Genomic DNA, 27,122 nt, shown 5'->3' with positions numbered 1-27,122 from the left:
AGCATTTAGGACAACGCCTATTAAAAACCTTCTTGCCGAAGGAGGTATACTGAATATTGAAGAACGAATAGAAATATTAAAATATAACTTAATTACAAAAATTTATCAACCTAACCATTTACTAACTCATACAGTAATCTTACGACAAACCGAATTAAAAATTAAATCAACTCTTACCAATCTATGGTATATGTGTAAATCTCTGAATTATACAAAATTAAGATCAACAAAAAAAGTTTTCCTACATGGATGCTAAATAAAAGTATTTTCCTAGACGATCTTACCAAACACAAAAAAGAAAACACATCTGACTTAATATATAGACAACTATACAAGGATATATCAAACCAATGGGTAATAAACAACTGGAAGATAATTTATACAGATGGTTCCAAAACAGCACATGGTACTGCATTTGCAGTAGTCGAAGAAAACGGTACTCTAATAAAACACGGTATTTTAACTGAACCTGCATCTATTTTTGACGCCGAAGCTCAAGCCATATATGAATGTTTACAATTAAATAAAAGAAATGATGAAAAAATAATAATAGCTACAGAGATTGTCAAAGTGTTTTCCAATCCCTTCAAAATACAAAAGCAAAAAATGAAGTAATAAAAAGTATACAACAAAATATACTTGAATTTGCTGACAAAATCAAAATTTTATGGATACCAGGGAATGTTGGAATTGAAGGGAATGAACACGCTGATCGTGCCGCAAAGAACGCTTTATTATCTCCACTACTATTTATGGTGCCACAATCTACAAAAACACTAATAAAAAAATTAAAAACAGAAATTATTTTGAAAAGCAAAAGGCGAAATACACTCAGCGATTCTTCCAACCAATACCACAGCACAAATGAACAGATTGTACACCAGATTACGACTAGGCCATACCCATCTTACCCACAGCTACTTAATTGAGAAATCTACTCAACCGATTTGCAACTCTTGCCTATTACCACTAACTACAAAACATATCCTAAATGACTGCAACACATTAAAAAATATACGGATACAAGTATTCGGAGATTTGAACTCTACAGATATTTTAAAATTTCCAACAAAAAACAACATAGAATTAATAACGAAATTCCTGGAACTAACACACCTAAAATATAAAATATAAATTGTATATTACATAGTATTATTAACTATAATATATTTATATAAACAAATGAAGCCGAAAGCCTTAGCTGCTAGAGCTTTTTTTTAATTATAATTTTAATTGTAATTAAAATTGATAAATAAATAAAAATTAAATTATATAACTATATTTTTTCTACTGGTATACATATATCCTCAAGCATGGAAAGTCGCAACTGTCATACCAATCCAAAAACCAAACAAAAATCCTTTTGCTGTTGATGGGTACAGTCCTATATCTCTCTTGCCATGTATAAGCAAAATATTAGAAAAAATTATTGCAACACGTTTAATGTGGTTTCTGAAATCCAACAATTTTATTTCTCCTAATCAGGTTGCCTTTATGAAAGGTCAAGCTACAGACGACATTCATTTATACCTTCAACACTTTATTTACAAAGCACTGTCTAGGAAAAACCATGTTAATATACTCTCTACTGACTTTGAAAGAGCTTTCGATCGTATTGGTATTCACGTTATATTGCTGCAATTAAAAGAGTGGAAAATATGTAAGGAAATGTACAACATTATTAAAAGCTTCTTAAGTTATCGTAAAATCAAAGTTAGAGTAAATAATCATCACTCCCCCTCATACCCTCTACACAATGGCATACCACAGGGTTCTCCACTATCCGTTGTACTCTTTATAATCGCCTTTAATCAACTTAGCATACTAATATCCAAACAATAATATTTTGAACATGCTATATATGCGGACGATGCTGTATCATTTACCAAACACAATAACAATAACATAGTCAAAGAAGCGTTTCTTAATATCTTAAAATAAATTGATAATTGGGGTTTGACATCAGGTGCCAAACTATCGATCGACAAATGCAAAGTTCTTCACATTTGCAGAAAACACAATTGTAGCTTTTCCGATATTATATTTAAAAACCTAACAATTAAACAAGTAGATAATCTAAGAATTTTGGGTGTAATATTTGACAAACGTTTCACCTTCAAAGAGCACTGCCTGCAACTTAGAAAAAGTTTGTCCTCTAGACTTAACATTATAAAATATCTTACTTCTAAACACTTTATGATACACATATCAAATATGTTAAACATCACTCGTTCTATCATTCTCTCCAAAATCGATTTTTCTCTTCCAATATATGGATGTTGCGCCTTTACCCATATAAAAACTATCCAAACACCCTATCATGCAACTATTAGACGCAGTATTGGAGCTTTTCGTATCAGTCCCATAAAAAATATATTAGCTGAAGCTGGAATGCCATCTATAGAAGACAATAAAATCCTGTACAATGAAGTAACAAAAGTTCTTAATCGCACTAGAACAGCTAAATTTAAATCCACTTTACTGAAATGTATTGAGTTCTCCAAACATTTAGGCTTAAAATATCGACCAACATACGTTAAAACCCCGTCGGAACCCCCCTGGCTGCTGGAAAATTCTACTTTTATTGATTCTATTAACGCATTTCCAAAATCCTCAACTCCACCACTAGTATACAAACAAATCTTCTTCAACCTCAGCGTATATCTACAACAAAATGATGGGAATTAATATTTATTGACGGTTCAAAATCAACTCATTTTACCACATTTGCCGTTGTACATAATGATGGTAAAGACATTAGTATTGGGATTCTTGATAGCCATTGCTCCAACTTTACAGCTGAAGCCTCATCAATATATACAGCAGCCGTAAATGCTCTACTTACTTTCTTTTCATGGGAACCTCGAGATATTTTAAATCGAATTTATTCTTTTTATGTAAGATTCAAAAGTCAAAAATGGTCTGACTATCAACATGCATACAAAAACTTAAATCCCATGGGTAGTAAACCAAACTTTCCAAAATCGTGTCAGAAAAATGTTACAAACCTGAGAATCGACACACCAAAGCAACCCATAAATACCTACTGGATAGAATATGCTGCACATGTAATACCCAACTCAACGTAAAGCACATACTCGATGATTGCCCATCCTTCAACAGCACTAGAGTAAAAATATTTGAATCACAACAACCAACAGAATGTCTAAAAAACTTGGTAGAACACGACATTAAACAAATTTATAAATTCATCTCAGAAATTGGACTCTCTTATAATATTTAAAGTATTCTATACCAATAATATCACTTTCTTTAAAATATACCTATAATAATAGTCAAATCAGAGTCGAAAGCCTTAGCCGCTAGTACTTTTTTAAAATTCTTTTAATTATTTAATTGTATTACTGTAATTAATAATTATAAATAAATCAATTGGTAAAAACTGGGGCGTGCGACCAAGTATGAAAGGATCTACACTAGGGTTTTTAATTTCCCGACCTTTTTTGATTCCCGGGAATCGGGAAATTTTTTTCTACATTCCCGGGTACCCGGCTATTCCCGAAATATATAATGATACTGTAAATTAGGAATATTATAGCCAAATTTCATATAAAAACTTAGTGTTATAATAATTAAATATCAGAGCTTCGAATTAATTAATAAAATTTGATCTTAATTCACTAAAATCTTAATCCGTAATTAAAAAATGTCAGCCTTTCATTCCATAAATCCCTTCCTAATATTTAATTTTTTAGATACATTCCAAAGCCTTACTTTAAACTGTATTAATTTTAAAGTTAATTAATAAGAGAATTTATTCAAACTTTGAATGATTAAATTTTTGTTAAATCAAATCATTTCTAAAATTAATTGAAAAAATTGTCTTAAACCTTTTTGTACTAGATTTTAATTGAAGAAAAATTTAATCATTTAATAAATTTTTGAAGCTATTTTGTTATGGATTTGAAGTAGAAATTTAAAGAAATTATAATGATTCAATAAGAAATAAATTCTATAAATAATGAATTCTCTTTTTAAATTTTCATACGAAAAACCCCAGATAAATAATAATAATAAGCGGTATATAATTGCCAAGATATAAGCAAAACACTTTTCACTGTTTTGTGTTGAAAAAGACAGAGTTCTAACTTGTTTTCTATGTATTTTCGTCAGTTTTTTATTCCCGAGATTCCCGACTAAAAATCCTGGGAATCGGGTAGTGAAAAATTGGCAAAATTCCCGGGAAATTTGTACCGGGAATCCCGGGATAAAAACCCTAATCTACACATCTGTTGTTAGACCGATTATTACTTATGGTTGCGCAATGTAGTGGGAGGCAATGAGGAAACGTAGCTACAGGGTTATACTCAATAAAGCTCAAAGGTGTGCATGTGAGTGTCCCAAAAATTTGTTTTTTTTTTGGAATTTTGGAACGCATACCCTCAATTTTTTTATATAAGGGGCATTTCACGTCAAGTGAACCAACTTTTGAAATCGATGTCTTCCGATCGCGATGAAATTTGCACCAATGTTAGTTCTATTGGATAGTAATTCGGACACCATTTTTCAACAAGATCGGTCAAGAACTCTCTGAGTTATAGGAGGTCAAAATTTGACATTTTGGCCAAACAGGTGTTTTTTTTATCCATATAACTTATTACCTATTGTTCTTAGCAAAATGTGTCCCAAATAGTTTAGATAGCTATTTATGCAATCTTTCGAAAAAAAAATTAAAAAAATTTAATAAAATATTTTTGATTTTTTTTTTTTAAATCAAAAATATTTTTGACTTTTTTTTTCAAAATGGGCCCTTTTTATTTTTTTTAAGAAAGCTTAGGTCTTTTCCTAAGCGACCTATATGGTCGCTTAGTGGGATGCGAGTGGGATATCTATCAAAAAAAAATATTTTGTAACTCAAGATTTAAAATTTTTGAATTTTTTTGCAAAATCAAAAACTTTGTTGACTTTTTTTAAAAAAATGGACCCATTTTTTAATTTTTTTTTTTTTGCTCAGAAGAAAGCTTATGTGTTTTCCTTTAACACCCTTTTTGTCGCTTAGTGGGATGCGAGTGGGATATCTATAAAAAAATGTTTTGTAACTCAAGACATACAATTTTTTACTTTTTTTAGAAAAATCAAAAACCTTTTTGACTTTTTTTTTCCAAAATGGACTCTTTTTTTATTAATTTTTTTTTCTCAAAAGAAAGCTTAGGTCTTTTCCTTTAAAACCTTTTTGGTCGCTTAGTGGGATGCGAGTGGGATATCTATCAAAATAAATGTTTTGTAACTCAAGACAAATGTTTTTAAATTGATTTTTTTCATATTTGTGTGTAAGTGTTTCTAAAACCTTAAAAATAAAAACCACAACAACTGACCGATAATAGCCACTGGAGGGGTGCAATATGAGGCCGACCGCTATTAATTTTCCACCCCCAAAATTTGTCTGAGTTTTGTATCTTGCGGCTTTTTTAGTCAATCCTAGAGGTAGTTTTCAGCGCACGTGATTATCATTGTTAAAATATCAGGTGCCCCAGAAACAAATTTTTGGAATCAAGTGAAAATATTTTATGGCCCTTCTCCGAAGTACCAGTTTATTTATTATTTTATGACATTTGACTTTAAGAAGTGGGTGGAGAGGTAGAAGTTGACAGGTAGGTTATTTATATGGTGGTTTATTTTTATTATTATTTGTAACATTTTGTTAAACTAGGTACTTTAGTATGTAAGCCCTTCTTGACCCTAATAAAAGATTTTAGACTCATTCCTTAAAACGCACTACCTATATGATCTTAAAAAACTATTTATTGTCATTCTGAAGACATACGGAAATCAGTTTTTTAGAAACAGCGTTAAAGTTAAGACGTGTGTTATTTACATAAATACTTACAAAAATCAAAAATTCAAAATGTCTACGACTTCTAAAAAGGCTAAGGTTGAAAATGAAATTTATTCGTCTTTTTGCACAGATCATCAGATATGCGAAATAATTCCGACGGCTTATTAAAAAAATTCCCTACGCTGTCAAAACAATTGAAAATTTGTGGATCATGCAGGAAAGAGCGCGGAAAGTTGAACGAATTACCGAATTTGAATAGTGAATTTGAAGGTGACAAATAAGGAGGATAAAAGTATGGATATTTGAAAATTTAAAAACTTCATAAATTAAGTGTAAAAATAGTTATTATATAAATTGATCTATTGTGATTAAGATTAAATTTTACTAAATTATTCTATTATTATTATTATTATATATTAAATTAATTATTATTACAAATAAATAACAAAATTAAATTATTCAACATTTCCATAGAAAAAAAGTGATTTTTATTCCTGAGGTTAACATATTATGGGTATTACAGTATCGAGGCTATGAAATTTTAGTTGGGTATGTTACATACCATCGGAAAGGCTAATGTGTCTAGTTTCTCTGCGTAAGTTTAATTTTTAAGGTTTACACACAAATATGAAAAAAATTAAAATAGTGCAAATTTAAAAACCTTTGTCTTGAGTTACAAAACATTTATTTTGATAGATATCCCACTCGCATGCCACTAAGCGACCAAAAAGGTTTTAAAGGAGAAGACCTAAGCTTTCTTTTGAGAAAAAAAAATTAATAAAAAAGAGTCCATTTTGGAAAAAAAAAGTCAAAAAGGTTTTTGATTTTTCAAAAAAAAGTAAAAAATTGTATGTCTTGAGTTACAAAACATTTTTTTTATAGATATCCCACTCGCATCCCACTAAGCGACAAAAAGGGTGTTAAAGGAAAACACATAAGCTTTCTTCTGAGCAAAAAAAAAAAATTAAAAAATTGGTCCATTTTTTTAAAAAAAGTCAACAAAGTTTTTGATTTTGCAAAAAAATTCAAAAATTTTAAATCTTGAGTTACAAAATATTTTTTTTGATAGATATCCCACTAAGCGACCATATAGGTCGCTTAGGAAAAGACCTAAACTTTCTTAAAAAAAATAAAAAAAAAAAATAAAAAGGGCCCATTTTGAAAAAAAAGTCAAAAATATTTTATTAAATTTTTTTAATTTTTTTTTTCGAAAGATTGCATAAATAGCTATCTAAACTATTTGGGACACATTTTGCTAAGAACAATAGGTAATAAGTTATATGGATAAAAAAAACACCTGTTTGGCCAAAATGTCAAATTTTGACCTCCTATAACTCAGAGAGTTCTTGACCGATCTTGTTGAAAAATGGTGTCCGAATTACTATCCAATAGAACTAACATTGGTGCAAATTTCATCGCGATCGGAAGACATCGATTTCAAAAGTTGGTTCACTTGACGTGAAATGCCCCATAAATAAAACTATAGTTAAATATGAAATTTTGTCTTTCTATCATGATTGCAACCCGTGCCGACTCTTGCAATTTAATTTAAAAGATTCAAATGTGTACGTAATTATCGTTTTAATAAGATATAAAACACAAAAATTGGTTAAAAAATTTTAAAGTTATTAAAAAGTCGCCAGGATATTAACGTGTCTCAGGCCACTAGAACTAGAAATGTAGGAACAAAATTAACATATTTTGAGATATATTAAAATAAAAGCTTATTTTTACTTAAAATATATCCATATTTACTTGTGTATGAGTTTTTGTATTAGTGGATACCGTAAATCTATTCGCACGTGTAAATAAAAAAAAAAATATTTTTTTAACGCAGATTCAAAACTCCACTTTCAAATTTTTAAAAATTTTGTTAAAAAAATTTCAGAATTTTTTGATCATCATCTTGGGATTTATTTGGAATATAACAGAGAATAAAAATTTAAATTTTGCGATTTTCGAGAAAAACTAATTTGTTGGCCATATTTTGCCGAATTCCGAAAGCCGAAATTCCTTACTGTTATGATTTTTAAGTAAAAGCTTTTCTGAATAACGAAAAACACATTCAATATGAATGGAGCTAACTTTAATGTTTTTCAGAGTTAAATAAACTGAATCATTCCGAATCAATGGTGCTGACTTTAATGTTTTCCAGAGTTAAATAAACTGAATCATTCAAGTTATTTTTTAAATTTAATAAATCAAAAGTACACTAAAGGGTTAAAATCAATATTATTTTTTTAAAATCCTCAATAAAATATTAATTACGTTATTAAAGCAAAAATCAGGTCTAAATACAATGGCCCATAATCATAGTCAAAAATAAAGTACATTTTAAGAGAATTAAACTCGACTTTTCAGTTCTCAGTTAACAGTTGAACAAACTATACATATCAAATTGTGCGCGCTTTAACAATTCTATCGTAGCGAAAGATCACTAAATAAAAACCGGTTTAATTTTTTTTTTTACTCTCGCAAATTTTTAAAAAACCACTGCATAGTGAAAAATATTACATAAAACTTTTCAATATGAGCTCTCCACCTCCAGGGGGAGGAGGAGGTAGTCTCTATAAAGACTCCCCTCCAAGAAAGAAAACTAAACATAAAGCTTACATTGAAGCTGAAATCAATTTTCCATACCTATCATCAAAAACAAACCAACAAGACAATCCAAAGTTTGTTTCTATGAAATCTACAAATACTGAAAAACCATTAAACAAACTTAATATCTTCCTTCTAAGTAAGGCTCTTAATGGTATTATAAGTGAAAGCAATCGAATTTTTACAAAATTCACACGTGATGGCAACATCCTAATCCTTACCAAAACCAAAAAACAGGCAGATTTGCTTATTAAAACCAAAAAGTTATCTAATATTTGTGATATCACATGTTGGTATCATGAAAATCTGAATACTGTGCAAGGTGTTATTTTTTGCCCCGAGTTAAAAGATCTAACTGAAGACGAAATAAAATCAGGCCTTTCTGATCAAAACGTCACAGAAGTTCAAAAAATTAAAAAAATGGTAGATGGTAAAGCAACTAACACTCCACTTCATATACTTCTTTTCGACTTATACAAACTTCCTTCAGAAATTAAAATTGGTTTTCAACTTTGCAAAGTTGATCACTATGTACCAAAACCTATGCAATGCAAAAATTGTTACAAGATAGGGCACACCAAGAAACGCTGTCAAAATCCTCCAACCTGTTCAATTTGTTCACTAACATTACACAATGAGGTAGAACTTTGCACCCAAGTAAGATGTATTAACTGCAGTATGCAACACAAGTCCACAAACAAAAACTGTCCTAAAATACTAAAAAGGCAAGAAATAATAAAACACTCGACCATAAATAGAACATCAATTGCAGAAGCAACAGAATATGTCAATTTAAATTTCGCAGCCGACCACTTTACAAAAAATACTCCAACAGAAACTTTAGAAGAAATCATAGAAATAAAAAAAAATGATACTAAAAAAAACGAAACAAGTAAAGAAGAAGAACCAACAACAACAAACAATACCGAAAAAACAATTTTAACAAAATCAACCAACTCAAATAATACAAAACAAACCAACAATGAAAAAATACAAACAACAAAATCTACAAAACAGTTACTCAATACAGAACCTTCGGGTTCTTCCATATCAGTGTTGCCAAAACTTTAAGACCATATCCCACCAGATTGCACTTAAAATAAATCCAAAAACCACTAAATCTTAAAATAAAACCACTGAATAAAACCGCTAAATTATTTAACGATTTATAAAGCTAAACTGCTTTAAAAACAAAAATAATTAAATTTTAAATTAAAATGTGTGCCAGAAACGTTATATACTAAAATTAATTAAGATCAATACATTAGAAATTATCATTTTGAGTATATAACTGAGGTACTAATTAAATTTAAAAACTTTCTTGAGATTTCATAATCGTAGCAGCACTTATCATGGTGACAAAGGCAATTTTTAATAAAAATTAATTTGATTAAATTAAAATACATATATTTTGCAAACAAGTTCTTAAGTTTGATTTTACAATAGTAAGCTGACTAAAACTCGCTCCACTTCCGCATTTGACCATGGCATACAAATAATTTGCAAAGTAAAATCAGCTAGTTCTTTGAAAATATTATTTTCTGCGGAAGCTTAAACCAAAACGATGTAATATTTGAATGATTTGTCCAACTAATAATGTAGATATTACTGAAAATTGTCTGGACAACATCCAAATTGTTCCAAATATGAAATAACATCGTTTTTTATTAAAATACATTATTTATTGAAAAACTATCTATTTTTTACAAAATGTCTCGGTTTTAGAAGCAAAAAGTAAAAAAAATTAACTTCAAATCAATTGCTTCAACAGCGATATACAAAAATGTACAATACATCGTTTTCTTATTTCTGATTCTTTTTCCATTGCATTAGTATTTTCGTATTTCAGTTTCAAACTGATAACCTAAGTAACTATTAGGCTTAATGTAATTTTGAAAACATTCGATTTGGAACTGTCTTTTTGTTAAGTCATTAAGGCGCTTAAAACACCATTTATCGATAAAAAAAATATAAAATTTTAATTTTTAGTTTCGTTTAAGTAAATACAAGATATAAAAAAGAGCTAAAAACCGCCAACTGAAAATATTTTGCAGCTAGAAAAACCACTTAGCGGTTTTTTCAGAAAAATACCCGCTAACGATGAAAAAATACCTCCAGATCTAGCTGAAAAACCACCGTTTTGGCAACACTGTTCCATATTATCAAAAATATATGTATATCAAAAGCAAAACAAAATACAACAATAAAACAAGCAAACCCTCTCTTAACATCTAGAACCCAAATATTAAACGACAAATTATTAAATATTCTCAATAAAAATGAAATACAAAACAAAACTAATAAAACAACAAAATCTCTTTCAACGTCATTACAACAAACATCAGATGAGATGTTTCAAATATCATCTGATATTAGTGATGATGATACAATGATAACAGAGTAATTTATCAAACGATAACTTTTCTCCTTTATTTTTTAACCACTACACCTTACCCTTTATTATCAGTATTAATGATAATTCTACAATGGAACATAAATGGATATATAAATAACTACGACTACCTTGAAATCCTAATAAAAAAAATATAAACCTGACATAGTGGTTCTCCAAGAAACGCATATTCCAATGAACATCAAAAGAAAGCATCCAAAACAATATCACACTTACTTTTATAACACTCAAAATCAAAGCAAAAAGGGGCTAGCATTTATGATTAAAAAAAACATACATCACTCTTTGTTTGATCAAAACCTTCCAGTCAACTACCAAGTTCAATCATTTAAAATACAAATGGCACAAGAGTTACTTATACAAAACATATACTTGCCACCTAATGCGAAAATATCAAAATCGGACTTAGAAAACTCCCTAAATGTTTCGGCTCAAAACAACTTTATATTAGGTGATATAAACGGTTGGTCCCCCTATGGGGTTCAACCAAAAGCAATGAACGTGGCAAAACTTTTGAAAAATTCATTAACGTTAATAATTTATTCGTTCTTAACAATGGCAAGAGTACCCACTATTCAACACACAACTCCTTTACGTCAATTGATGTGTCTGCATGCAGCACTAATCTATCAACCAAAATCATATGGGATGTTGAAGAAGACCTCCATGGTAGTGACCACAATACTATAATTTTACAATTCGAGAGAAATAATGCAACAATACCTTTTATTCCTAAATTTAAACCCCAATTTGCTAATTGGTCTCTCTATTGCAATACTCTAGAACATGAGCTGAATAAAAGAAAACAATCTGACAATAACAACAAAGAGAATGCCTTACTCACCAAGTCCATACTATCAGCAGCAAATGTAAGTATCCCGCAAAATAAACCTAGAAAATCAAACCACAACACATATTTGTGGAACAAAGAACTAAACACTCTTAGAGATAACAAAATAAAAGCATGGCACCAACTAAATAAAACCCCAACTCTTACTTTGAGCATCGAGTACAAGAAAATAAACGCTATTTTTAGGAAAAATGTTAAAATGGCCAAACAAAAAGCATATAAAGACTTTACGTCCAAAATTAACCCAAAAATGAAAATCACCGACATGTGGAGAACAATAAAATGTTTTTCAGATAAAACCCCAACATTTCAAAATATAAAAGCATTGAAAAAACCTGATGGTAATATCACAACGACATCCGAAGATATTGCTGAAATTCCTGCGTCACAGTTTTCTAACATTTCATCAAACTTGAATTACTCAATCGAATTTTTAAGAGAAAAAAACATATATTTATCTGCAAACTATTCGCCCTTGAACCTTACCAAAAATGCTAAACTAATTGAAGAACAAATCACAAAATATGAACTACACCTAGCTCTGAAGACAACTAAAGATAACAGCCCTGGCCCAGATAGAATAATGTACTCCATGATTAAAAATGCTCCTGAAACGTTCAAACAGACTCCTAGATCTATTTAACAACATTTTTATAACGGGAACCATTCCACATGTATGGAAAAAATCAAATATAATTTGTATACCAAAACCAACAAAAAACAAACTTCAACCAGAGTCTTATAGGCCAATTTCCTTAATCTCTTGTACCAGCAAACTATTAGAAAAAATAATAGCTAAACGAATTTCATGGTTTCTGACACAAAATAATTTAATCAACGTTAAACAAACTGGCTTTAAACGAAACAGCTCAACAACAGATGCTCTAATTCACATTGAATACTTTCTTGCAAAAACACTATCCTCACGAAATCACTGCTCAATCTTTAGTATTGATTTCGAAAAAGCCTTCGAAAAAATCGGCAGTCACAATATTCTTGGCCAATTAAAGGACTGGAATGTTGGAAAGAATATCTATAACTACGTAAAATCTTTTCTGAGCAACCGAATTTTTTCTGTAAGGGCAAACGCGCACTTCTCAAAATTAACCAAACTTGATAATGGTATCCCACAGGGATCACCATTATCTGTCGTCATATTCTTAATAGCGTTTGAAAAAATCCACCAAATAATGAAAAACCACAAACAGATTCATCACTGCTTATATGCCGATGATTTTTATTTGTTTGCAAAAAGAACTTCAAAATATATTACAAAAAATGTTTATCGATCTCAACAAATGGTGCAAAATATCTGGTGCTTCAATATCACAACACAAAAGTAAACATTTACACATTTGTCGTAAACACAGATGTTCTATAGGGCAATTTCAAATAAACAGCTCAGCTTTTATCGATGTCAAAGAACTCAAAGTTCTTGGCCTTATATTCAATAAGCCATGTAACTGGAATATTCATATTGCGTATCTATCAGGTGATCTCTCTAAAAGAATAAATATTCTTAAAAGTATTTGCGGTCTTTCAAGTGAAAGCCACATTAACAGTTTAACTCATGTTCTTAAATCAATTATTCTAAGCAAAATAGACTATGCTCTCATAATATATGGAAAAGCATCCAAAACACAGTTGTCAATTATTAAGAAATACTATCATCACGCTTTACGAATCATTTCACAAGCTTTTAGAACAACTCCAATGTTGAACATGCTTACAGAACTGGGACTACCAAGTATAGAAAACTGATATAGTAAACTCATCAGCAACCAATTAATAAAAATTTCACAAATCAAAAATAAATATTTAATGACGCAAACAACTTCTCAAAATTGAAAAGAAAACCTAAAATTGAAACTACTATAGCAGCAATCACACAATCAGCTAATAGTCTATCAATTTCATTAAACAAACCATCAAATTTCAGAGTAAACTTTCCGCCCTGGACCAACACAGAAGAGCATTTTATAAAAACAACAAATACCTCCAAAAATAACTCTAATTCAAACCAGATTATTCAGCAACACCTAGAACAAATAATAACCAAAACTACATAATCTGGTACTGTGATGGCTCCAAAACCGCCAGTGGCAATGCATTCGCTGTAGTTGATGAAAACAACACCATAATCAAAACCGGACTACTTCCTGACTTTACCTCAATATTCACATCAGAAATAACAGCCATAGAAGAAGCAATCAAACTTAAACCACCCGAAGTGAACCTCCTAATATGCACTGATAGCCTATCATCCGTTAACGCTTTGAAATCATATAAGCAATCTGATCCCCTAATCTCACGCATCAAAGAAAATCTTATTCGCAGCAAACACACAAAAATACTGTATACACCGGCTCACATGAACATTAAAGGAAATGAATTTGAAGATACGATTGCTAAAATCACTAATAAATCCCCAACCATATTGATAAATAACTACACAAAAAAAGATATCCAAAATCTAGTAAAAATAAAACAACATCAAAACAATAACACTTTACTAAATGCATACTACAAAAAAATAAACCCTCTTTTAGAAAAACCAACATATCCTAACAACTTTACCAAGCAACAACAAAAAATGTTTACTACGCTGAGACTAGGCCATTCCAAATTAACCCATGAATACATCCTTAAAAACAGCTCCTCAAAACCGGTATGCCCAAACTGCGGCAACATCTTAACTATGGATCACCTCTTATCTTGCTACAACAATAACAACCAAATCACATCTTTAACGGAATCCATACAGAACTTGATTATATTCACCTAAGAAAACATCTACCTCAGGATATAATGAACAAATTATAAACTATTTTATACTTTTTATATAACAGCTTTTTGTAAATACTTAAAATCTTACTTTTTCAAAGGCGAGGCCCTGGTAGCCAGTCCTTTTTTCTTTATATTTTTTGAAAATTTAATTTGCATTAAATAAATATTAATAATAATAATAAACTCGACTTTACTAAAGAGTGGACTTTAGGTCTATCAGAGACAAGTTAAAGTATACTTCTGACGCTGAAGTCGACTATAAATAAAAAACTAGCTAAAGTTTTTTTAACTCGTTTAACAACAGCATTAGCTGTTCTTCGCCGAGTAAAAAAGTTCGTCACAAAGTAAAAAATGTTTAAGTTACAAGATATTGGTAGAGATTTTGCAATTATTGAACAGTTATCAATAAAATTAGTACCAAAATATCGTAATTATGATATTAATCTTATCTTTTCCATTTTGCCACAACAAAAAACTTTCTTTCTTTAGATGTCCCGGTTACTTTTATTGTTTACGTTTTTTTGATTTTTTTTTAATTTTGTATGTCAGCTGTTCAGCGTTGCCACTTGTCTGTTTTTTGTTGTATATTGTATGAAAACATTTTCTACATTTGCGGTGGCACCCAGTTAAAGTCGGTTCAATTTAAAACATACTTTAATTTTGACTATGGTTGCAAATTAATAAAAAACTGGTTTTTATTTTAAAGTTGTTTTTAAAAAGAACCGACTTTAGTGTTTGACTATGATTATGAGCCAATATTTTACCGTTTGAAAAATGTGTGGTCAAAATTGAACAAAATTGTGAACATTTTTCAAAATGGCTTCGTAATACTATTTTCTAATACACAACAAAATATTTTAAAGTTTGTTTCCTATAAAAATCAAATTTTCATCAACACTATTGAAATTGACTATTTTTTAATGGTTTTAGAAGTTTGGGGTAATTTTAACCCCATAAATATGGGTTAATTTTAAATTTTCTGCTGTTTTTATAAATAAATATTAGACTGTGTTATATTTTTCTTAAGTTTCATCAAAATCGGCCCAAAAATGAGAAATTCCAAATATTGAAAAATTTGACCTTTGACCTTCTCGATTTAAGGGTTGGCGTTTTCCGATTTTAGTAAAATTTTTAGACTATATTTAAAATTGCATGGGCTATAATATTCTGAATAGGTTTTACTTAAATTTTTTAACAGTAAGTAAGTTCGGCATATTCGCCAAAATATGGCCAAAAAATTTGTTTTTCTCGAAAATCGCAAAATTTAAATCGCAGGTACGGAAAAACTATAGTAGGTATTGTCATACATTTTTCATATTTTTATTCCCTATTATGTTCTCAATAAATTCCAATGTGATGATTAAAAAATTCTGAAATTTGTTTAACAAAATTTTTAAATATGAAGACAAAAACTCATATACAATTAAATATGTATATATTTTAAGTAAGATAAATGTTTTGAAAATATTTTTTAAGATTTTTTTTAAAGTTCTCCATTATTGGGTTTTTTTTCGATATATAGATTGAGTTTAAAAAAAATCAGGGCGAGATCGGGTAAATTCCATTAAATGCTCTTAAAATATGAACTTTCAGCTTCTATATACAGAAAAAAAATCGTGCGGGTTTATTGAGGTTAAAACATTTTTTTCTTACATTTTTTTTTAAAGTTGTGTTTTTATGTATTTATGATTGTTCATTACAAAAATTTATAATATTGTCTTTTGTGGCTTTTTTTTAAAAAATTTTTACATTTATAAAATTTTGTGAAAAACAAAAATTTGATTTTAAATTAAATTTATGCTAATGTAAATACACAGAAAAAAGTTTCAACATAAATATTATGATTCGAATTCATTGATTTCAATTCATAACATTTATAAATAATTTCTTAAATAGTATAATTTTTTTAATATTTTATGTTTTGAAATAAAATCTAGAAGGCTTGAAAAATATAATTTCAATTTCATTTTTATTTTTATGTTGTTCAAAAATTTTTGAAATTTTTCATGGAAAATTTTTAGTTTTTTTATGATTTTCAGCTACAAAATGACATAAAAAGCGCGAAAATGATTAAATTGATTTAAGAGGATGAAATGCTTTTATATTTATGAATGTTTTATTATGTTTAATGATAATTTTTAAGTTTCAGATATTCTCTTTTTTATCTTAAAATATTGGCCAATATATGGCTATTATGCAAATATTCTTGCACTAATTCATTATATAATACAATTATAATGCAATTTATTAAAAAAAATTAAGTAAAAAAAGCAAAAATTTCCGTCATGTAAAATTTTATAATATTTATGAACATGTTCTTATTTTGAATGAAATAAGTTTGGGAAAAAAAAAGTCAAGTTCGATTAATAATATTTATTACAAAATTCATTCCAATTATGATTTTTTTTTTCTGTGTACATATAATAAATTTATGTTTTGAATTTTTTAATACCATATTAAGTATGCTTTTATTTCCAATTTAATTCATTAATTTATCGCTTTCCATTCCAAAGTTACAGCATAAAAAAACGGGTTAAATTTTTTTTTTTATTTTAAATGCTGTGTTTTTATGTATTTATGATTATTCATTACGAAAAAATTATAATATTCTCTTCTGTGACTTTTTTAAATAAATTTGTACATTTATAAAATTTTGTGTAAAACAAAAATTGGATTTTAAATTAAATTTATACTAATATAAATACATATAATAAATTTATAATTTTATTTTTTTAGTAGCACATGAAGTATGCTTTAATTTCCAATTTTATTCATTAATTTATCGCTTTCCATTCCAAAGTTATAGCATAATTTCTGAGCTAAGGTCAATAATGCATTTAACGGGTTAAAAATTTTTTTTTTTTAACTTTTTTTTTCTAAAGTGCTGTGTTTTTTTGTGATTATAATAACTCATCAATAAAAAAATATAATATTTTAAAACTACGGCTTCTATGAATTAATCGCCACTTTGGGTACCATTCAACCCACTGTCTGTTGATAACTATTTGGCTGTCAACAATTCTAAAACTAAAGCAATTTGTTTTATGCAAATTTTAGTTTCATGATGTTTGCTACTACTTTTGGGAATTTATAACTATGGACATTTTTTTCTCTTTCTTATTTTGGTTGGGGAGCCATTAACTAGAAGTATTGAGTTGAGTATTGAAATAATTTATTGTTTTTTTTTTAAATTTAATATATGTATGTTAATTGGCCTAGGAAGGCTATTTCATATTACTGTGAATAAATTAATAACTGCCTGTTTCTCTAAATGCGAACGAAAATTTTCTTTCGTATTTTATATTGAAAACAACAAAAAAAATTAAAATTTATTTGATGTTTTCAATTTAAAATACGAAAGAAGACGTTCGTTCGCATTTAGAGAAACATGAAGTAAATAAATAATGGGATTAAAGTTTTGGATTGGCCAGCTCAATCTCCACACAAATACTTGAATTTTTTTCATCAACTGAATTTTAAGTGCGATAGAGCCAAAATAAAAGGACCTCTAAAAGGGTATGAAATTTATTATTAATGTTTCTAGTTTCTGAAAAATGTTTGGAAAAATCGGTAAAACATGTATGGACAAAGTGGTGAATAACCGAAACCATTAAAACAACTTCTTAATTATTTTAGTATTCAATTATATACACGCTTTATTTCCATATTTATTTTAATTTAAGTGTTTGTAAGTGGACTGTATATTTTTAGTTTGTTTGTTTTGTGTGCAAGTGATCAACTTGATTGTTTGTAACATAAAAGACGACTAATTTTAACATTCATTTGTCATAACAATAAGGGTTGAAAATAATAGAAAATGATCATAACATAAAATGAGAGTGTAAGCTTTACAAGTTAAAGTTCAAATGCACAAAGTTTATATATTGAAGTTCATGTTAAATAAGAATGTTGCATTCATGGGAATGGTTCCTCAACATCCCGGGCGGCCCTGAAACAGCGTTTCAGCATATAGGAAGTTTGACAATCTTGACAATTGACCTAGTCATTGTTCCATGAGAGGTCTTCAGCCGCACTGCCCTTGTTAAACCATCGCTACCAGGAAAGGTCTCAATAACACGACCAGTGATCCAAGTTGAGGGGGGAGTGTTATCCTCCTTTATGAGGACAATATCATCCATCGAAATATTAGGTTGAGTATTTGTCCATTTGGGACGTTGCTGAAGTGAGGTCAAATATTCCCTACTCCATCTTCGCCAAAACCCTTGGTACATAGATTGTACGTGTTGCCAATAGTCAAGACGATTTGATTTCAATTCAGTTAAATTACCTTCAGGTACCAAAGTAGTCGGCCTGCCTATTAAAAAATGAGAAGGAGACAAATAATTAGTATCCGTGTCTGGGGCGGACCCCAGTGGTCTAGAGTTGATGACAGCCTCCACTTGAGCGAGGAGCGTATTCATCTGTTCGAACGTCAGTATAGTTGAGCCAATAACGCGGCGTAAGTGCAGTTTCACCGAACGCACACCTGACTCCCAAATACCACCCCAATGTGGAGAATAGGGTGGGATGAAAATCCATTTGATATCATCCTTCGCTAAGGCCTCAGTGATGATCCTGTTGTGATTGTCAGCCTGAAGTTGTTGATACATTTCATTCAGCTTACGTTTCGCGCCGACAAAGTTTTTGCCGTTGTCGCTATAGATGGTTGAGCATTTACCACGACGTGCCATGAAGCGACGAAGAGCGGCCAAAAAACATTCCGTACTTAAATCAGTTGCCAATTCCAAATGTATGGCTGATGTCACCATACAAACGAAAAGGCATATGTAACCTTTAGAGGTTTTCGAGTTCCTTCCGTGATGTATCTTTAAGGTAAAGGGACCGGCATAGTCACATCCAGTGTTTTGAAACGGAAAGGCTTGTCTTACACGTACCTTAGGTAGATCAGCCATTCGTTGTTGTGTTACATGTTGAGCTTGTCGAAAGCATTTCAAGCATTTGTGTGTCAGATCTCGAATTAGGTTCCTGGCTCCAAAAATCCAATAATGTTGTCGAACAATTACAAATAGTGCAGATATGCCAGGATGCAAATTCCTTATATGTTCCTCTTTTAGTATCAGTTTCGTGATCTTGTGTTCCTTTGGAAGAATAATAGGGTGTTGAATTTCAGAAGAAAGTTCAGAGTTCGAAATTCTTCCCCCGACTCTTATTAATCCATCATCGTCGATGAATGGAGAGAGTTGAATCAGTTTTGATTTGTTGTCTATCTTTCGTTCACGCTGCAAACTCTTCCTCTCCGCTGAGAAACTATATTGAGCCATTCTGAGACAAATAATCTTTCCTTCCTTAATTTCGTCGTATGTTAGATATTCAGCAGGAATTTTGATCTTGTGTATACGCAGGTTGATAAATCGTTTCACATAAGCTGCTATACGTATGAGTCTATACCAGTGTGTAACATCTTGAAGTATAATTTCCAAAGGATGTATAGTAGTAGTAGCTATATTGGCTACGACGTCTTCTACCGTAGGTTTCACTTCAGCTAGTACTTCGAGATTATCAAATGTGGGTTGTAAACCTTCCAAAGAAGTGATTCGTTCCTTGTTCCTCAAAAAAGATGGACCTTTCCACCAGAGGTCATGTTCAAGCAGTTGGTCAACCATTAAACCACGAGAGGCACAGTCCGCAGGATTTTCCTTAGTGTTGACGTGTCTCCAAACATTTCGAGGTAGTGTTTCCAATATTTCGGACGTGCGATTTCCTACAAAGGTTTTGAGTTTCGTTGGTTGCAGAGATAACCATGATAATACAACTGTAGAGTCGCACCATGCATTGATTTCCATTTGTTGATGAGGCAATGATGAAATTATTAATTTCATTAATCGAGTAAGTAGCAATGCTCCGCATAACTCCAATCTAGGAAGGGATATTTGCTTTAGTGGTGCTACACGAGTTTTCGATGCTATTATGTTGACGTAAATATTTCCTTTTTCATCCTCCATTCTGCAGTAGACAACCGCAGCATAGGCCTTAATCGAGGCATCGCTAAATCCATGCAGTTGCGTGCTTGAGTTCGAATTAGGTACGTATCGAGGTAACTTCAATTTCGTGAGATTCTGTAGATCATTCCTATACCTGATCCACAGTTTTGCCAAATTTGGAGGTAGTGGTTCATCCCAGTCAAGATTTAGTAACCACAATTCTTGAAATAAAATTTTGAATTTTATGACGACAGGAGAAACTAAGCCAAGTGGGTCGAAGATTCGAGCGACGTCAGAAATAACTCTTCTTTTCGTAGCATGTTGAGATTCCTCTAAATTTACTCTATATCGAATAGTGTCTTCCGTTGAGCTCCAATATATACCGAGAACCTTTGTTGAGTCATCTTCACGTAAAAAATTCCTTTCATCTTTGCCATGTGGGCCAATAATTCCAAAATTCGATACCCATTTGCTCAACTCGAGTCCGGCTTGCGAAAGTAAGTCAAGGAGTTCTTCACGTTTTAGCATAAGTTCCTCTTGTGTTGAAGCACCCGTTATTACGTCGTCGACGTAGAAGTCTTCGAGTAAGACTTTTGACGCATTAGGATGAGATTCTTGGTAATCTTTTGCTAATTGTTCCAACACTCGTACGGATAGGTATGGTGCAGAAGCTGTACCGTATGTGACGGTACACAATTGAAAGTGTTTAATCTGGTCGTTAGGATTTTCCCTCCACAGAATTCGTTGATAATCCCGGTGTTTCTCAGCCAACCAAATTTGGCGAAACATCTTTATGATATCTGCAGAGAAAACAAACTTATGTAACCGAAAACGAAAACAGACAGCGAACAGATTCCGTTGAATTGATGGGCCAATATGTAACTTATCGTTTACGGATTCCCTATTAGCATCCTGAAATGAGCCATCAAATACAACCCTTAGTTTGGAACCAACAATTGGATGATGTGGTAAATAAAATAGACGGCCATCTTCGACATCTATCTCCTCCGGTGAAAGTTCACGCATATGTCCCAAACTGTGGTATTCCCTCATAAACTTAGTGTAGTTTTCATATAATTGTGGATCTCTAGAGAGTCTACGTTCAGTGGCATTAAACCTCATAAGCGCACCTTTGTATGTGTCGAAAAATGAGATATTTTGCTCCTTAAAAGGTAGTTCCACAATGTAGCGTCCATCAGTGTGTCTACCATGGGTCTCCTGAAAATGTTGTTCAACAAATGCGGATTCATCACCCCGTTTTCCCACACTTACTGCCTCCTCAATTTCCCAAAAGGATTGGATCGATCTATCGATATCTACTAATGTGAGTAATGATGATGTTGATTGCTGTTGAGGCGATGAGTTCACAGATGTAACCACCCAACCAAAAATAGTAGAAACAGCTATTGTTCTACCTTTGTCATCCAACAATTTTTCCTGAGTCATGACATCCCAAACATAGTCTGCTCCCAATAAAATATCAATAGGATTTGAACGGTAAAATGATGGGTCAGCAAGACGAACTGCTTCCAGTCTTCCACGATCGTAATTTGTTATAGTACTTCTGGGGAGTGATGAGGTTATCCGACCTAGAATGTGGACCTGAGCATCAATACTATGTTGTGAATTTCTGGACTTCATTTGCAGCTTACTGTGACCGTGTGTTGATTCAGCCTTGACTGATGAAATACCAGAAAGCGCGATTTTTGAGCAATTGCGTGGCAAGCCCAAACGTTTCATACAATCTTCGGATATATACGACAATTCTGACGCAGTATCTAGCAAAATACGACAAATTATGAAATCACCTTTGTGATTACGAACATCAACTAATGCCGTAGGTAAAATATGTATCAAGTCCCTCTTCAAAAATAATGTAGTGCCAGATTGAGATACGACAGTATTCAATGATACCGGCTGAGAACCCTCAGGTTCAGGCAAAACGTTTCCATATGCGGATTGTTCCGACGAGACAACAACATGTGCTTGCTGTATCGGAGTATCTTGAGTAAAATGTAACAAAGTGTGATGATTCCGTTGGCAAGAACGGCATTTTTGTTGAGATTTGCAATTGTAGGCAGTGTGTCCCCTACGAAGACAATTAAAACAAAGAGATCTTTCCTTAACGAGTGTACGACGTTGATCTATTGCCAATGACAAGAAATGTGGACATTTGAATGTGTGATGAGTATCAGAACCGCAATCAGCACAATTTTGTTGAAAACCTGTTGAAACTAACGCCGTAGATGAGCTTCGCTTAAAACCAGTCGATTTAGTTGCAATGTTATTTCCAAGTTCCAATTCTTCGCAGCATTGATCCAAAAATTTTAAAAATTTAGCTATTGTAGGCTTAGGGTCATCTCGAGAATTCTCAATCCATTTGCGACGAGATTCAGAATCAATCTTATTCTGTAAGATATATATCAACCAATGATCACGTTCGTTGTAGTTTACTGCATCTAACCCTCTCACAACCTCATTTGAGATATCGGAGATCTTTCGTAAATTTACAGCATTCTCCTCCTTCATTGAAGAGAGGCCCATGAAAGTCTCAATATATGAATTTACTATATGACGAGGTCGATCAAAACGTTCCTTGAGTCGATCCCATGCTGTACTATAGGCTAATTCCGAAATTTGCATATGCTTTATAAGATTCGCAGCATCATCTTTCAATAGAGACTTCAAATAATGGAATTTCTGAATATTAGATAGGTTTGCCTTAGAATCGATCGCACTAACAAACAAATCTTTAAACGCTGGCCAGTCCTTGTAACTGCCAGTAAATGGTTCTATTCTCAATTTCGGTAAATCTTCATTCGCATGTCGAGAAGTATTCGGTGAGTCAAGTCTCTGTAACAAAGTAGAATGTTGTTCAGCCAAACGAGAAAACATTTCATTGTGAGGTTCAGGGGTCGATTCATGAGGACTAAATGATTTCAACATTCGATTGAGCATGGCATGGCTGTGCATGTATTTCTCCTCATATTCCAACATATCTCGTTCAGGATCTACATACCCTTCCTCACCTTCAAAATTATACAATTCCAAAGTAATTCCAATAAATTCCCTCCAAGCGCATTCCAAACGAGTTAAACGGGATTGAATTTGCTCAGCAAATAATTCCTCAGGAGGATTCTGGACAAATGTGTATGCCCGAGTAATCGCACCCTTTTCCATTCGGCATTTCGATAGCATAGATTTCATTGTTGCCATTTTTTTAAAAAATTGTAAATTAAAATTTGTACTTACAGATTTTATCCGTTTCTTCAATTATGTTGAGATTTCATAAATCTATCCAGCTAATATTCCAATAGTATATGTCGATAATAGTTATTGTGTTGTCGCGTGTAGTTCCTCGCTTGTAGCAATGTTTATGTTAACGACCGAGCTTTATTGTCCAAAAAATAACCGACACTTTTACAATAACACTATTACGCATGACAACGAATTGTCTTTACTTGTTCTTGTGTGTATTTACCTTAACAAAACACACGCGCACTACTTCCAATGAATTTTGTATTTGTCATTTTTTTCTTTATATTCTCTTTCATATGTATGAATATAACCACCAACCGAATTGGTGGTTTTGTATGTATGTATGTATGTATGTATATAACAACCAAAATAAATTTCAAGCAAAGTCAACTCTCAGTTGACTGAGTACAACACACACGCGCACAAGTTTCAAATACACTTTCATTCTTTGTTCATGTTATGAACATACAATGTAACACCATAACATAAAAGAGCTTTACAAACAAATGAAATGAACGTTAATTTTTCAAATTCTATGTTAGAACACCCAAACACGGTAGGTCATGATTGATTTTCGTCTTTGTGTTGTTAAGCCAATTCAAAGTACACACACACACTTTATGTTACTACGAATGATACATGTATTCATGCTTGTACGTACACTTGTTTATTGCTTTCACTTGTCGTTGCACTTTTGTGTATTATTTCTCACTGTTGTTGTTTGTGTTTATTGTCTTTCGCACTAAATGTTCTTGTTGTTGTTTTCTTTTTTACCCGGAACGAAATGAATGTTCTTACAATGTGCAGAGGAGCACCCGAATGTAATATACGCACCGAAACTAATTGTTCATTCACGGGAACCGATAGATTATTGTAAATCGTGTCCAAGGGAGCTACTTGTTGTCCAGAGGAGCTTCCGATTTACCCAATACCAATTTGAGTCTGTCTTTTTCACTAATTATTACACTATACACACCCGATTGTCACTGAGTCCGATATTTGGGGAGAAGGACCAAACATATGGTGAATAACCGAAACCATTAAAACAACTTCTTAATTATTTTAGTATTCAATTATATACACGCTTTATTTCCATATTTATTTTAATTTAAGTGTTTGTAAGTGGACTGTATATTTTTAGTTTGTTTGTTTTGTGTGCAAGTGATCAACTTGATTGTTTGTAACATAAAAGACGACTAATTTTAACATTCATTTGTCATAACAATAAGGGTTGAAAATAATAGAAAATGATCATAACATAAAATGAGAGTGTAAGCTTTACAAGTTAAAGTTCAAATGCACAAAGTTTATATATTGAAGTTCATGTTAAATAAGAATGTTGCATTCATGGGAATGGTTCCTCAACACAAAGATATGTGGAAATACGTTGACCCACCTCAGCGAACATCCGCTGTTAATAACATGATATGACCGAAACTAATGGAACTAAAAATACGAAATTTGGTCCGAATATTTTATAATAATAAAATTATAATGATATAAATGTGAGAAAATATGTTTATTTAAAAAAAAAATGTTTTGGTCAAGTTGTAGAAAAATTGTATGTGTTCATGGTGAATATGTATGAATTGATACAGTCGAATAAAACACACTTGTGTGTTAAAACAGTCCTCATGCATACATATTTGTGGAAATATTTGAAATAATAATTGACAATTACATGGAATTTAGCAAAAAAAATTTGTCTTAAATTCCTGGCCACCACTGTATGTTAATTGGCCTAGGAAGGCATTTTTATATTACTGTGAATAAATTAATAAATAAATAATGGGATTAAAGTTTTGGATTGGCCAGCTCAATCTCCAGACTACAATCACATAGGAAACCTTTTCGTCATTTTAAGGAGCAGGGTCGGAACTCGCCGTTCTAGTAATAAGCTGGACCTGATTAATTGCTTAAAATCAGAGTGGGAATCAATACCAACCACAGTACTAACAAATCTTATAGAATCTATGCCAAAACGATGTGCGGATGCCATAAGAAACTCATTTGACGTCCAGAAGTTCATTTCAAATAAATGGATATGTAATATATGATACCAAAGACCCCAGAGGTAGATCGTGTGGAGTGTCGGCAATTTCAATAAAAGCTCGAGTCAAACACTACTTAATGTGAGTGAGATCTTTGCGAATATTAACTTCAAGCTACTACGGTCTGTCTTGAAGATTTTCATCGAAACTTAGTGATTTCATCGATATACTCACCCCCTAGATTTTCAATTACAGAAAGTGTATATAATAGATTTTTTAAATCACTTAACCCCCGTTTCCTGGCTGCTGGCGATTATAATACCTAAAGGTCGTGTTTTGTTTGATACAATTTCTAAAATGGATTGGAATCTGATTTCGACCGGCCAACCTATTTACTGGCCTACCGATCCACGAAAAATACCGGATGTTGTTGATTTTAGCGTCACAAAAATACGCCTAGAGATTCTAGAAAATCTGAACCTATTTACTGGCCTAAAGATCCACGAAAAATACCGGATGTTGTTGATTTTAGCGTGACAAAAATACGCCTAGAGATTCTAAAAAATCTGGACGCAACCCCGCAAAGTTAAAGAAGGTGACTTTTTAAGCACTCCGCAATCCATTGAAGCTGGAGTCCCCCAAGGCAGTATCCTGGGACCCTTTTTATATTTGATATATTCGTCTGATAAGCCAACTAACAATCACAATCATACATCAACATTTGCTGATGATACTGCTATTCTAAGCGTTCATGAAAACCCTCAAGTAGCGTCTCGTTACTTACAAAATCACATATTTGAATTAAAAAAATTGCTAAAACAATGGAAAATTAAAGTCAACGTGCAAAAATGTACACATATAACATTTACATTGCGTAGAGAATCATGTCCACCTATTCATATAAATAACCAAACAATAATTCAACAATCGGAAATTAAATACCTCGGAATAAATCTCGATCGTCGCCTTACATGTAAAAGTCATATAGATGCATAGTTGACTCAAATGAAATTGATATTAATTGACTTATTATACGCTTAGTTTAGATTGTAAACTTCTACTTTATAACATGATCATAAAACCGATATGGTGTTATGACATTCAGCTATGAGGCACGGCATCAGCGTCAAATGTAGAAAAGATCCAAAGACGCCAAAACAAGTTTCTAAGAATGATCACAGTTGCCCCCTGGTATATAAAAAACGCGATATACACAAAGATCTAAACGTGCCCCTTGTAAAAACTGAGATCACGAAAAATGTAGAAAAACATTTAAAAAATAATTGAAATTCACCCAAACCAACTGGTCCGCAACATATTAGATAATCGTGGCCACATTCGATTAAGAAGGAGGGACACAGCAGACCTAATCCAAAGACTAGAAGGAAGAATGCCAATTTAATTAAAACAACTATGAATAAAAAATTGTTCGTCCGCCACTGGCTGGACTAATTCAATAATAGTTATTAGATATAAGATTTGA

The 27,122-nt window shown here is 31.6% G+C and overlaps 1 protein-coding gene across 1 annotated transcript in view; it reads right to left on the bottom strand.

Moving 5' to 3' along the window:
* Positions 1-27,122, bottom strand: part of LOC135950677 (exportin-1) — an 81,325-nt gene that overhangs the window by 28,742 nt on the left and 25,461 nt on the right. The window lies entirely within an intron of this gene.

The sequence above is a fragment of the Calliphora vicina genome, chromosome 2, assembly GCF_958450345.1.
Source record: "Calliphora vicina chromosome 2, idCalVici1.1, whole genome shotgun sequence".
NCBI classification, from domain to species: Eukaryota; Metazoa; Arthropoda; class Insecta; order Diptera; family Calliphoridae; genus Calliphora; species Calliphora vicina.
The sequence above is the reverse complement of the archived record's forward strand: the minus strand, read 5'-3'. Positions and strand labels throughout refer to the sequence as shown.